The sequence below is a fragment of the Ovis aries genome, chromosome 3, assembly GCF_016772045.2.
Source record: "Ovis aries strain OAR_USU_Benz2616 breed Rambouillet chromosome 3, ARS-UI_Ramb_v3.0, whole genome shotgun sequence".
Classification (NCBI taxonomy): domain Eukaryota; kingdom Metazoa; phylum Chordata; class Mammalia; order Artiodactyla; family Bovidae; genus Ovis; species Ovis aries.
Window position 1 is genome coordinate 35,942,399 of NC_056056.1, and position 13,763 is coordinate 35,956,161.

Below are 13,763 nucleotides of genomic sequence, written 5' to 3' on the forward strand. Positions count from 1 at the left end.
AATTTTAATTGAATTATAAACTTGAATTGACTACAGAATGACTGAATTCAAACAAATTTATCTGAGAGTAACTAGATTAAATGTTCTCTGCTTTGAGGCAGAATGGAGACTCAAGGCAGAGATTACACTCAATTATAGGAGAATAGAGAAAACTACGTTTTTGCACACTCGAGTCAGTGACGGTGAAATTTGTACTGGCTCCAATCATTCCAGGCAGCCAGGTGTTAGTAAAGCCTCAAGAATAGATCACAGAATCATTATGGGCTGCGCTTCCAAGTTATTACCTCATCTGTGGCCGCAGTGCAGAAGGTCCACACAATGTCTCGTCATCGGAAATCACGATGAAATCCTTTCAAATTTCTGTTCAAAATGTTCCCTTTATGTTAGAAAGCAGAGCTAATGCTTGTTGGTGGAACAAGTACATTTTTTGAAGTTCTGAAGAGGATCAGTCCAGATTATAACCCTATGATTCTAAAAACAGGAGGTACGCAATTGCAGGTTGCTGTGAATATCTTCTTGAGTGTATCTTCTAGACCCACTGCCAAGACTCAGTGCTGAGTGGGGATTGTGGGGTTTGGGGGTGGGTGGGACAGGGCCTTAGGGTTCCCGCTTCTGAGGGATATTGGCAGGAACCTGGAGAGAGGGAGAAGAATGAGTCAGGGTATCGATTCTCCCATCTCCCTTGGGGGAGTCTCCTCTGTTTCCTAGGCCTCTTCCTTGGTATGAAGTGAAGGGCCAGGCCATTCTGCCTCCTCTGCCATTGCTGCTGGACCTTCAGCGGTAGGTTAAGGGCCATAGCTGATGGCCTCTGGCCCTTTAAATCTGGTATCCATAGCACCACAGGCAATGTCATTATTGTGTATTTGCTGCCTGTAGGGAAGCACGCTGGCAGTACTCAAAGGAAGACTCCACCCCAGGGAGGCAAATCAAAGCCTGCCACCACCACCCAGGCTTTCTCCAATTGGAATCTGCATATGGGCCCAGGGGAGCCCGTTATGAAAACACCTATTTCCATACGCTCCCAACCAACACTCTAAACAATTTGTGCTCTTGTTGAGGAAGCCCCATGAGAAATTGAAAATTTTTTTTCTGGGTGACGTTGAGAAGACCGTGACATGATTTGGGTAAGTTTCATCATGAAATGAATCTTGTGCCCACCTGGGCCTCTCTTGAAATCTCATTTCTGGTAAGGCACAGGTGAGTGTCCTGGACAAAGCACACTGTTATTTAATTTTCTAATTTAAATAAATTTATTTAGTTTTGGCCACACCTCGTGGCTTTGTTGTTCAGTTGCTAGGTCATCTCCAATTCTTTGCGACATCATGGATGGTAGCATGACAGATTCCTCTGTCCTAATTCCCAGAGCAGGGGTTGAACCTGGGCCCCATGCAATGGAAGCGTGGAGTCCTAATCACTGGGCAACCCCGCATCTATTATTTTAGACAAATTAACAGGGATTTCAGTGATTGGACATAAACTATGAGGCAATTTAGACATGTTTTATAGAAATGCATCCTCTTTTATCATTGCATCAAAAAGTCAAAATGTTAGTTCAGTGCTAAAAACCTGAATGGAGTAGTAAAAAAGCTTCAAAATGCACCTTTTATTCCCTTTTTATAACTGATAAGCCAATATTAATGTATTATTTTTAATTAAAGTCCATAGTTTACATTAGAGTTAATTCTTTGTGTTGTACAGTCTATGAGTTTTGACAAATGCATAATGTTGTGTCTTCACCATTATAATATCATAAAAAATAATTTCACTGCTCTTAAAAATCCCCATGCCTCATCTATTTGTCCTTTCCTCCCTCCTTCCCCAGCCTCTGATAACCAATGATCCTTTTACTCTCCAGTTTTGTCTTTTACAGTATGTCATATAGTTGAAATCACATATATCACTTTTTCAGACTAGCTTTTTTCACTTAACAATATACATTTAAGATTCCCCCAAATCTTTTTGTGGCTTGATAGCTCACTACATTTTATTGCTTAATGATATTTCATTGTACCACAATTTGTTTATCCATTCACTTATTGAAGGATGTCTTAGTTATTTCCAAGTTTTTATGAATAAAGCTGCTATAAACATTTATGTGTGTGTTCTGTATGGATGTGTGTTTTCAAGTCACTTGAGTGTGCACCTTGGGTGAGACTGCTGTATCATTTGATAACACTATACTTAGCTTCCTAAGAAGCTACCAAACTGTGTTTCAAAGTGGTTGTACCACTTTTCAGTCCCACCAGAAATGAATGAGGTTTCCAGATATTCCCAAGTCTTGCCAGAATTCGGTGGGTTTTAGGAGTTCTTTTAGGATCATTGGGATTCGATTTTCACATATATCTCAGGGCAGATATTTTGAACCCTTTGCTTCCCTGAGTCAGAATTACAGGCTCATTCCAGGGAGTGTTTCTAAAGAGAAACACGGTCTGGGGAAAAGCTACCAAAAGGGTCTGTAGCTTTTTCATTTGGTACAAGAATAGAATTTCATGTACACACATCAGGAAGAATGTAACTTGCTTGAGAGGTCAAAAATAGTGCCACAAGACCCCCCTGGGAAGTTGCCCTGCGTTCCCCAGGCCCCACTGCCTGGCTGCACTGAACTCACTCTCTTTGCATCTCTGTCATTTCTGGCAGGCAGAGACCTCGGTGGGGTCTCTGAAGAGTGGGGAAAGCCAGGAGGCAAAAGCATGAAACCCATAGCTTGAGTCTCTTCTTACTACTAAGAGAAGAGCAGATAGGACATTAAATACAGTTGTTGTTGTTTTTTCTCTTCTTGGTCTGAGTTAACTTACAAGAGGCTGCTTATTCAGGTCACCAATAATGACCCTGCAGGGATTAAAAGTTTTTTTCACAGTGAAAGTACACATTCACATTCAGAATTTAAGTCAATAATTTCTCCGCAGACATCGTCTTCCTTCATAATGTCTTTCTGCATCCGACTCTTCCCACCCCTCTGTTGCTGTTACCACCAGCTGTGTTCAGACTGCCTACCGGACTATAAAGGTGGCCACATACTTGATCCCCTTGGCTGCGTAGTCTCTCTCATAGTGACTCAGTTTCAAAATATTGAATCCATTCTTTTCCTTCATAAAGTCTTATTCATTCTTTCTCTGAAGCATCTCTTCATTTTGATTCTCACCTTATCCCCAGCCTCCAGCACCTTACCGCTAACTCTCCCATATATTATGCATCACATCTAGGCTCTTTAACCTGGATCCAAGGGGTTTGCTCCAAAAACTTACAAGACCCATGCATTGCTCCTGTCTTTGGTCCACTGCTGCTCATGTGTATCCCTCTACCTGGCATTTTTCCTTTCTTCTTCCTCTAAAGAACATTGGAATTCTACCTCCTCTATCTAGGGTTGCCATTTCAAGCAAATAAAATGCCCAGATAACCAGGTAAATTAGAATGTCAGATAAATAACAAATAATTTTTTAAAAGTATAGTACATACTTACACTGAAAAAGTTACTTGTTTATCTGAAATTCAAACTGAATTGGGCAACCTATGTTTTATCTGCTCACTCTACCACTATGGAAACTTCTTGTTACATGACCCAATTATCTTTTTTGTGGAGCTATTCTGTATGACCTATGGGATCCCAGTTCCCTGACCAGGGATTGAACCCAGGCCCTTGGCAGTGAAAGCATGACATCTTAACCACTGAATCACCAGGAAATTCCCCAATCCAGTTATCTCTGATCTCATTTTTTTTGAGTTCTACAAACAACTAATTCAGTCTTTCATTACAAGCTATCTTGTATTATTGATTGTATACACAGAATTAATGCTTGTTGGTCAATTATTAAATACTAGGCATTGTGCTTAGTTCTTTTTATACAATAGCTTATTGAATTCTTAGAATAAATATGTGATATAGTAGATACTATTCTGATACCCATTTTACAAATGAGGAAGCTGAGTCTTTGAGAGGTTATTTTATTTGTTCAAGATCTCAAAACTAATAAAACTTCAACTTTCATTTGTCCATGGAGTGACCAACTTGTTCTGGTATCCCTGGTACTGTTCTGGCTTTAAAACAGAAAGTGCCGTATCCCGGGAGCCCTCTTGGTTCCAGGGAAACCCTATATGTCCAACTTCAAAGCCTAGAATCCTATCCTCCTTCCTTTTTTTTTGAGAATTTTAATTTTTTGTCTAAGTTAGGCTATAATGTCCCTAATTTCAGGGTAGTATCTAATGGCATTTATGATACTTAGAATTATTTAGTACATGCTTGTCAGAGGAGAACCAGGAGCTCCCCTCACTTGTCATACCTCTTTTCTTGGGCCTCTTTGGATGGCAGGAGCTGAAGACTATGTGGACCAGTGTGCTTGGAGATGCTCAGTCTTAGATGCCACTGAGATTTGTGCATAACCAGTTGCCTTTGCAACAGAGCCACGCAGGTCCATCCTTGCTTGCAAAGATGCCAGTCTATTGTTACTATTAATAGCAGCAGTGCCTCTAAGTGCAGCTCCTTATTAGATGTGTGGTGCCTCACATGACAGGCTGAACTTGGAGAGACTTCCTTATTTGAATTCTGAGTTAGGACAGGATGAGCCTGGGGAAATATAAACCAAGGCGCCAAGAGGAGTGAAATCCCATATGGTGGGAGCAAGCACATCAGCACCTTGCCGGATGGACAGCACCCAGGGAAGCTGAGTGGCTGGTGTTTTATTTTTTTTTGCTGAGATAGTGCTTTTGTGCAATAGGCACATATCCAAAAGATTAATATATTATTACATTATTATGTAATAACCAAGTGGTTAAAACGATGATATGCAGGTCTTCTTGTTATACTGCAAAGTGGTTATGAGATATGATGGAAAAGGCAGAAATAGTAGAAATAGTGTTCAGAAATGAACACCTAAAACTAATACAACTAGGGGCATCTGTAAAACTTGTCTCAACCTCATTTTGAATGCAGGTCATTATTGAGCATGTGTTAAATATAAAAACTAAGCTGTGCATAAAGAAATCATTTATAAAAATCATTTGCTGTTTAAAAAAATATTGAAATTGAACTGATAAAGACTAAGACTCCTAAGGTAGCTATTTTTAGGTGCTAAATTTCACTTCAAAATGCTTGAGTTTTAAAATGCACGTTTGTTTCAGACTTTGTATTAAGAGAGGATACCAGATATGGAGCATAAAGCTTAGGTGCAGTTTCCATTTTGAAGAGCGCTGACAGATTCTTTCATCTTTCCCTCGTTAGAAACTCAGGTGTCTTTTCCTCATCCCAACAGGACAGGCTCTCAGTCTGTAGTGTGACATTCAAAACCACTCCTGGTTTAGCTCCACCCTACCTTTTCAGCTCATCTCCAACCAGTAGGCACCATAGACCCTTCTCCACCTAGACTCTTTACTGTCTTCCAAACAAACGAGAATTTAATTTTTCTGCCTCCAAGTCTTTCTCTTATGAAGAATCATTATATATTCACTCTCTTGCACTGGACTTTCTGGGTTCAAATGCTGGTTCTGCTACTAACTACATGATCTTGGGAAAGTTATCTAACTACTCTATGTCCTGATTTCTTCAACTAGAAAGTGAAACTAAAATATCTCTCCTTCAGGGGCACAATAATTCATGTCAGTGCCTAGAACATACACAGCATATACTAAGCACTCGGTAAATGCTAGTTCCTCATTTATATTGCTGGATCTCATTGTTCTCTCAACTTACTTCAAAATAAATCTCTTCCTTGTAAAGTAAGTCAGGCAGAGAAAGACAGATATCATATGATACCACTTATATGTGGAATCTAAAAAAAAGGCTACAGGACTTTATTGGTGGTCCAGTGGTTAAGATTCTGCGCTTCCACTATAAAGGGCATGGGTTTAATCCCTGGTTGGGGAAGGTCATGCCATGAAGTGTGGTCAAAAAGGAAAGAGAAATTTTAAAAGTGTACAAATGAACTTATCTACAAAACACTGAAATAGAGTCACTGATGTAGAAAACAGACTTATGGTGACCAGGGGGTAAGGTGGGAAGAGGGATAAATCAGGAGATTGGAATTGACATATAACACTGCTGCATAGAACATAGGTAACTAATAAGGACCTACTGCACAGCCCAGGGAATTCTACTCAATACTCTGTAATGATCTATATGGTAAAAGACTCTTAAAAAGAGTGGATATATGTATACACATAACTGATTCACTTTGCTGAACACCTGAAACTAATACAGCATTGTAAATTAACTGTACTCCAACAAAAATTTTAAAAATATATGTACAGCTTCAAGGATAAATATATATATATAAAACTTCAAAATAAATACATATGGATTAAAAAATATATATATAGCTTCAAAATAAATAAATACCCTCCTTGAAACTCTTCCAGATCACCTCATCCTGCTGTGTGCTCTTTCTCTTGGGAAATCCCTAGTTACTGACAGTTTCTTTGGCAGGTGGTTAATGTTCTTTTCACCTGCTTATGTCTTATAGCCACACACACACTCCAGCCACTCACCGGGGTGTTCACCCAGCTCTTTGTTGAGCAGTCCCTTTGCATCAGGCCTTGTGCCCAAGGCATCACAGGGAGGCAACCCTCTTTATGTCATTTGACAAAGGAGAAAATTAAGGCTCAGAGGAGTTAAGTGATTTGCTGGGGTTTCAGAGGTAAGGGTTGATGATTCTGGGCTTCCAACCGAGGTTGCTCACTCTCCCTCCTTTACTAGAAAACAAGTCAATCTTACATCACGGCTGCCCTTAAGGTAGGAGGCACTCAGTGTACTTTTCTGGTGGTTTAATGGATCAATATGCAGTTTGGTTGCCTTTATAACTGTCATTCAGTAGTGCATTATGGTTGTGATCAACTTGATAAAGATTCTGCATGAAAAATTTTGACGGGCTTTGAAAAGATAGACTATAACTTATTCCTCTTGGATTGAACCCCATGTGGATCTGAGAAAGCAGTTCACATTCATTTTTACTTGAAATGTTCCCTGCTGCTGTAAATACAGTTAGATATGGAATGTTAGAACCGATTTTATTATCAGTGCTGTTTCTGTCACAAAGGAGACTTTCCCATGACTCAGTACCAGCTAATTGGTCTGTCAGTGGCTTTCTTTGTTAGGTGAGTCATTCGATCCATTGTTGACAAGGTGCAAGCTGCTTTCTACCCACTCTCAGGAAGCTCCAGTGGTTCTGACATTCTCAACCCCTAATCAAGATGTTGTTAAAGCAGCTGATGATTTACAGTGAACAAGGATGAAACTGTATTGGTTTTGTAAACAGCTGCTGGAAAGACAACTTCGTGTAGCTTTAGTGATGTATGAATGCTCCCCGCCATCAGAGTATATGCATGCATGTGATACAAAGGCAACTTCTGAGATTTCTAAATTCCTTGCATATAATGATCTGTCTTTACTGAGAAATCTTAAAGAGCCAGGCCCATTTGATCAACAAATATTTTATTAAATTTTTACTATGTGCCAGATGCTGTTGTAGGTACTGAAGCTACAGCAGTAACAGAAATAGACTAAAACTTCTGCCATCCTCAAGCTTCTTCTTTTAAAACTTTTTATTGGGGAAAAAAATGGCAAACATACATAGAAGGAGAAAGAATAATTTTCCTATTATTTGGCTGCAATAATTATCAATGCTTTGTCATTCTCTTTTCATGTATCCCTCCCACCATACACTTTTTTTATTTTAAAATGGAGCATTTTAAAGCAAATCCCAGATATTAAATATTTTATCATAAATATACTTTAGTATGAATCTCTATCAGATAAGAATTTTTTAAATAAAAATAAAATCATGTTACTATTATACCTAACAAAATTAGCTAAATTTCTTGATATCATTTACTATCCAATTTGGACTAAATTTTCCTTGTCTCCAGAGTTTTTTTATATTTCTTTGTTTGAATCCAGATCCAGACAGGGTATGATATTATAGGTTGTGGAGATAGCTCATATATCTCTTTTGATTTACACCACTTCCCCTAAGCTATTTTTTGGATGTGGTTATTCAACCTGGAGAAGTTCCCACAGTTTGGATTTGGCTGAATGAATCCTTTTGATGTTTGTGATTTTCTTTTATGCCTCACATTTTCTATAGGATGATAGATATATCTAGAAACTCGATTAGAGTCAGTTTCAATGTGTATGTTTGGTGGGGGTGGTGGTGGTGGTGGTGCGTATTAGAACTAATTTCCTAGTTGAAACTGGCCTGATGCTGTTTTTGTGTGCTACAGATGTTTCTGGAGGTGTCTTCATGGCCAAAAATTTGAGTGTGTGTGTTAGTTGCTCAGTCGCGTCCAACTCTCTGCAACCCCATGAACTGTAGCCTGCCAGGCTCCTCTGTCCATGGAATTCTCCAGGCAAGAATACTGGAGTGGGTTGCCATTCCCTTCTCCAGGGTATCTTCCTGACCCAGGGATTGAACCCCCATTTCTTGCATTGCAGGCAGATTCTTTACCATCTGAGCTACCAGGAAAGTCCAAACATTTGGGTGATCAGTATGAAAAACTAAGCTCTTGTACAACAGTAGCAGTTTTGATCCTGATGCTATGAAAAATTCCTTTTGTTCCTTCTTCTTTTATGCTTGACTCTAAAGAAAATTTAACAGTGGTTGTGTCACGTGATGTTTGTGAGTGGCACCAACTGGAGGGCCCCAGAAGCGGTGTCACACACAGGAACAAGGTGGTTTTGAAAAATTCATTTAGATATTGACTTCTTGGAAAGCAGGCTAACAAAAGAGAGAAAATACTGAATCTAAATGAGATCAGTTGGACTAGAATATCTGAGGGTCTTTAGGATTTATGTATTTTGTGAAAGATATCCAGGTGATTGGAATGTGCAACCAGGACTGAGACCCACAGATTAATAAGGCTTGTGAGATCTTCAGCAGGCAGTCCCCAGCTGAAGTCCTGAGAAAGAAAAAGAGGTAGATCAGGGAAAGGCAAGCCCAAAAGAAGCATCAGTAGGAAGTTCCTGGGATCTCTGGTGGCTATCGATTTGTAAGGATTTCAGCGGTGTTGATGAATTTCTTTATTAATAAATTATGTTATGAACTTTTTTTTAAAAGAATGACAAGGGGGACTTTGCTTTGTAGAATCCAAAATTATGAAAGAAGGAAGGATGATTTTATGAGCCCACAGCAGAGGAGAGTTGCTATTTACTGATATGGGAAGGTTATGGGGAAGGGTTCTATTTTGAACATGTTATATTTGAGATGCCTATTAGTGAACAGATGTCTATTACTCTAAAGCATATTCTAGATTAGAAGCTGAGTAGGCAGTTGAATACATGTCTGAAATTCAGGGCTGGAGGCAGACGTTTTGGTATCATGAAAACAGAGATGGTATTTAGAGCCATAGATTGGATAAGATAACCTAGAAAATGAGAAATTGGCTTCATGGAAACCACATGAACAAGATTCCTACAGGACCCTTGTAAGGGTTTCTCTGAGGCATATCTACAAAGGTGGTTGCTGAGTCATAAAGAATGCTGATAATTTTTCACTAAATATTACCAGATTGTTCTACAGAATGCAGTTTAAATTCTCATCAACAGTGCTTGAAGATTCCCATTTCCCCATATCTTTGTGAGCACTGGAGAGTATCTTTCTGAATTTTGCCAGGCTAATGGGTAAAGTAGTGACATGTTGGAGCTGACCCATGAGAACTGATGGAGCACATTTCTTCCCAATTACTTTTCAGTGGCTTCACACTGGAAGCTTGAAATCATCAGGGATGAGAGTATTTGTACCTTGGAAATTAGTAAACACTGCAAATTAGGACTCTCCTTCAACTCCTATATATACCAGCAAACCAGTGGCTATCAGCAATATCACACCATCTATCTTTCCATTCTCTCATTACTAGTGAGTCTGAGCGTCTCTTCTATGAGTGCTTGCCGTTCTAACTTCTCCTTCTGTGAATTCGCCTATTCCTACCCGTTTTTTACTTTTATGTTGGGTTCTCTGATGTCTTTTTATTGATTTGCAAGTTACTTACCTATTTTAGATATGAGTCCCTTGCTGCTTTTGAATATCTATTTTCTTCCAATTTGTCAGCTGTTAACTTTTTCCATGGTATTCTTCACTGTAGAGAAACCATGGGTATACAGTCAAATCTCCTAGTCTTTTGTTTGAAGGTTTGTGCTTTTGCAATCTTGTTTTATGAAGTAAATCCCTACCCGACATACATAAAGATTTTCTTCCACATTTCTCCTACTTCCGACCTATTTTTCAAATGTAGATCTTCAATTAATCTGGAGTTCACTCTGAATATGGTAGACATGGGGCATTCAACTCTATTTTTTCTTCTCATTTTCCCCAAACCATCTTCTAAATAATTTGCAACTTTTCTCATTAATTTGCAGTTCCATATTTGCATATATTGAGGTCCCAGGGTCTGCTGAGTGCTCTATTTTGTGTGGCTGTTCTATTTGTTCCTGTACAAGTAGCATACTATTTTTATCACTATGTAGTAATGACATAGGATCTGCCAGGGTAGGTTTTCTCTCTTTGCTCTTGTTTTTCAAAATTGATTTATTTAACATTTGGTTTTTCTTTATGGAAGTTTTCTTTATTGAACTTTATTGAAGTTTCTTAAAATTTGAGTTCCTGTTGGAATATTGGTTGGTATAACATTGAATTTAAAGATTAAATGGACATTTTTTTTTACACTGTAAAGTCATCCTATCCATAGTATATCTTCATTTATTCAATCTTCTTTTATGTCCTTAAATAGAACTTAAACATTTTCTCCATAAAGATCTTGTAAGTTGCTAGGTTAATTCTTAATATTATGCTTTAGGATTTTATTGATATTGTGAATGGTCTCTTATTGTCTATTATATTTCCTGGGTGTTTACTGCTGAAGTAGAGGAAACATCTGATTTTTAGAAACTGATCTTGTATTTGGCAACCTTGTTACCTTGGCCTATAACTTCTAATAGTTGATTCTGTTGCTTTTATATGCTGATGACCCTCTCTGTGAACATGCTAGGGATTTTAGGATTTGCACAGTGTTCTGATATTCTACATTTAACTACCTCTGTGTTAAATGTGTGTGTGTGTGTGTGTGTGTGTGTTCGTGTGTGTGTGTTAGTTGCTCAGTTGTGTCTGACTCTTCCGCAGTCCCATGGATGGCAGCCCACTAGGCTCCTCTGTCCATGGAATTCTCCAGGCAAGAATACTGGAGTGGGTTGTCATTCCCTTCTTCAGGGGATCTTCCTGACCCAGGGATCAAACCCATGTCTCTTACGTCTCCTGCATTGGCAGGTGGGTTCTTACCACTAGTGCCACCTGAGAACTACCTCTGCAAGTTGGGCTCCAATCTGGCACCCCAATTCTAATAGTTAGATGTCTCTTGTTCACTTGCATTCTGGAAATGAGCCCCTGTCTTCCTCCCCTGTGAATCATATCCAGCCCTGAGCCCACGTACAGGAAGTAACACTGTGTTCTTTTGATTTTTTTCCCCCACTCTTTTCTCACGGACTGCAGTCCTGTTAAGCACTGAACAGACCTGGATGCTAATGTTCTGTTTGTCCACCCGAATTTCTCAAAGATCCCTGCTACTCATGCAGCATTCCTGTGTCCTGAATGCCCCCAAAGGACACCTGTGTAGATAATACAATGCAGTGAATCAACACAGGCCTTCATGTTACACAGACTTGGGTTTGAATCCTATTTCTGTCCAAGGATACAGTGAATGAGCTCCACAGCCTCCTGGAATCTGAGTCTTCATTGGTAAAGTGAAAACAAGTAAGATCTGAAAGATAGGAATCAAACTGTGCTCATATTGAGCATAATGAGTCAATAATGCCCCTGTCTCCACACTGATGCTGACTACTGATTCTGGTCAACTTCTGGGACTGCGGATTATTGCCATATTGTCCAAGAACCTTGTTGTGCCTTCAGATATAATTGAACCTCAGCAGCTGTGGCTGGACCATTTCCCCATGTGCTTTCCCACCCCTTTGATTCATGTTCCAAATTCTGGCTCCATATCAGTGCCCAGCCCGACTCTTGGTTTGAGAACTGTATAGCCCATGGGGTGTTTCAAGAAGCAGGACTCCAATGAGTGTTTGCATCTGTGATCATGGGCTAGGGAGTAACCTCGGTTTCTTGAGTAAAGGCAAGCAGGTGAGTGGGAGATTCTTTCTCTAATGGCTTCGTATCCTTGGAATTTGCCAATGTACTAGACAGTATTTGGGTAAGGCAGAAAAACCCAGTTGCCTGGCTGGTTCTAACACAGACTTTCATTATAGTGAGGAACAACGCAGCCAGCCACACCCTGTCACCCACTCGGAGTGTTCTCAGAGGGATAATTTAAATCAGCAATAAAAGTGAACTGTATAGGTGGAAAGTATAGCAACTTTTGTTACATAGAGAACTTTATGAGTTTCTGTGGCTCACTGACAATAGGGCTTATTTCAGTTCAGTTCTGTTCAGTCACTCAGTCATGTCTGACTCTTTGAGACCCCATGGACTGCAGCCCTGTCCATCACCAACTCCTGGAGTTTACTCAAACTCATGTCCATTGAGTCGGTGATGCCATCCAACCATCTTATCCTCTGTCTTCCCCTTCTCCTCCTGCCTTCAATCTTTCCCAGCATCAGGGTCTTTTCAAATGAGTCAGTTCTTTCCCTCAGGTGGCCAAAGTATTGGAGTTTCAGCTTCAACATCAATCCTTCCAATGAATATTCAGGACCGATGTCCTTTAGAATGGACTGGTTGGATTTCCTTGCAGTCCAGGGACTCTCAAGAGTCTTCTCCAACACCACAGTTCAAAAGCATCCATTCTTCGGCGCTTAGCTTTCTTTATAGTCCAGCTCTCATATCCATACATAACTACTGGAAAAACCATAGTCTTGACTAGACGGACCTTTGTTGGCAAAGTAATGTCTCTGCTTTTTAATATGCTGTCTAGGTTGGTCATAGCTTTTCTTCCAAGGAGCAAGTGTCTTAATTTCACGGCTCTAGTCACCGTCTGCAGTGATTTTAGAGGCCCCCCCCCCCAAAAAAAATAAAGTCTTATTTATTTACAGTTCGTTAAAGTCAGCCAAGCGCAGATTGCCTTCCTTCTTTCAACCAGTTAAACAGGTGGGTGGGGTCAGACAAGAACTGGGTGTGGTGAGAGCAGAGAGAAGGAGCAGGAAACCTCAAAGGGAGGAGGGAGCATCTGTGTTACTTCTTTCTGAGTGTGATGAGCTGCTGGACCTGCAGGCACAGCGAGACTGGCAGCTGACCAGGGACTGGGGGATGGTCATGGTGTTTACATATTGCATAAGCACTATGATTTTTAGTTGACAGCATGCTCAACCTGATTCGACAACGTGATGTGACTGTTGCAAGTGAGTACTTTCATATTCTGAGCTATGCTAATAGAAGCACAAGACCAAGAAAGAGGTGGCAGTCTCTTCTCTCTGCACTCAACAGGACATCCCATTCATTCCTGGGCGTCACAATTAAGAGAGCTCTAGACAAGCTGGGATGCACCATAAAGAGGCCCTTAAAATGCTGGTGAGTGGATATTAACAGAGTCATGTATGGAGCAGCCTAGGAGCACTGAGCATGCTTGTCCTGGGTTCCTTGGAGTTGGGCATGATCTGAAGTCTGAAGGGGAGAAATGGAACCCATTAGGGAGGAGATGCAGGGAACAGCATTTTAGCTCTCAAGGTAGGAAGAACTTTTCAACAAGGCTAATCACAGATAAAATACCCGCTTTCAAAGGAAATGCATTCCTGCTTACTGGAGGTGCTCAACTATGGCTACTTGGCGGGAGGATATTGTAAGGAG

The 13,763-nt window shown here is 40.1% G+C and overlaps 1 protein-coding gene across 6 annotated transcripts in view; it reads left to right on the forward strand.

Moving 5' to 3' along the window:
• The first annotated feature begins 10,435 nt into the window (after positions 1 to 10,435).
• CLIP4 (CAP-Gly domain containing linker protein family member 4) overlaps positions 10,436 to 13,763 on the forward strand; it is a 69,329-nt gene continuing 66,001 nt past the window's right edge. Inside the window, exons 1-3 of one of the 6 annotated variants that reach the window (XM_060413840.1) lie at positions 10,436 to 10,469; positions 13,271 to 13,318; positions 13,404 to 13,487. The gene's annotated coding sequence lies outside the window, so the exon portion shown is untranslated. Of the gene's footprint in view, positions 10,470 to 13,153; positions 13,319 to 13,347; positions 13,488 to 13,763 lie in introns of those variants that run through there. The other 5 variants (XM_060413839.1, XM_042245940.1, XM_060413838.1 and 2 more) reach the window with 5 other exon arrangements.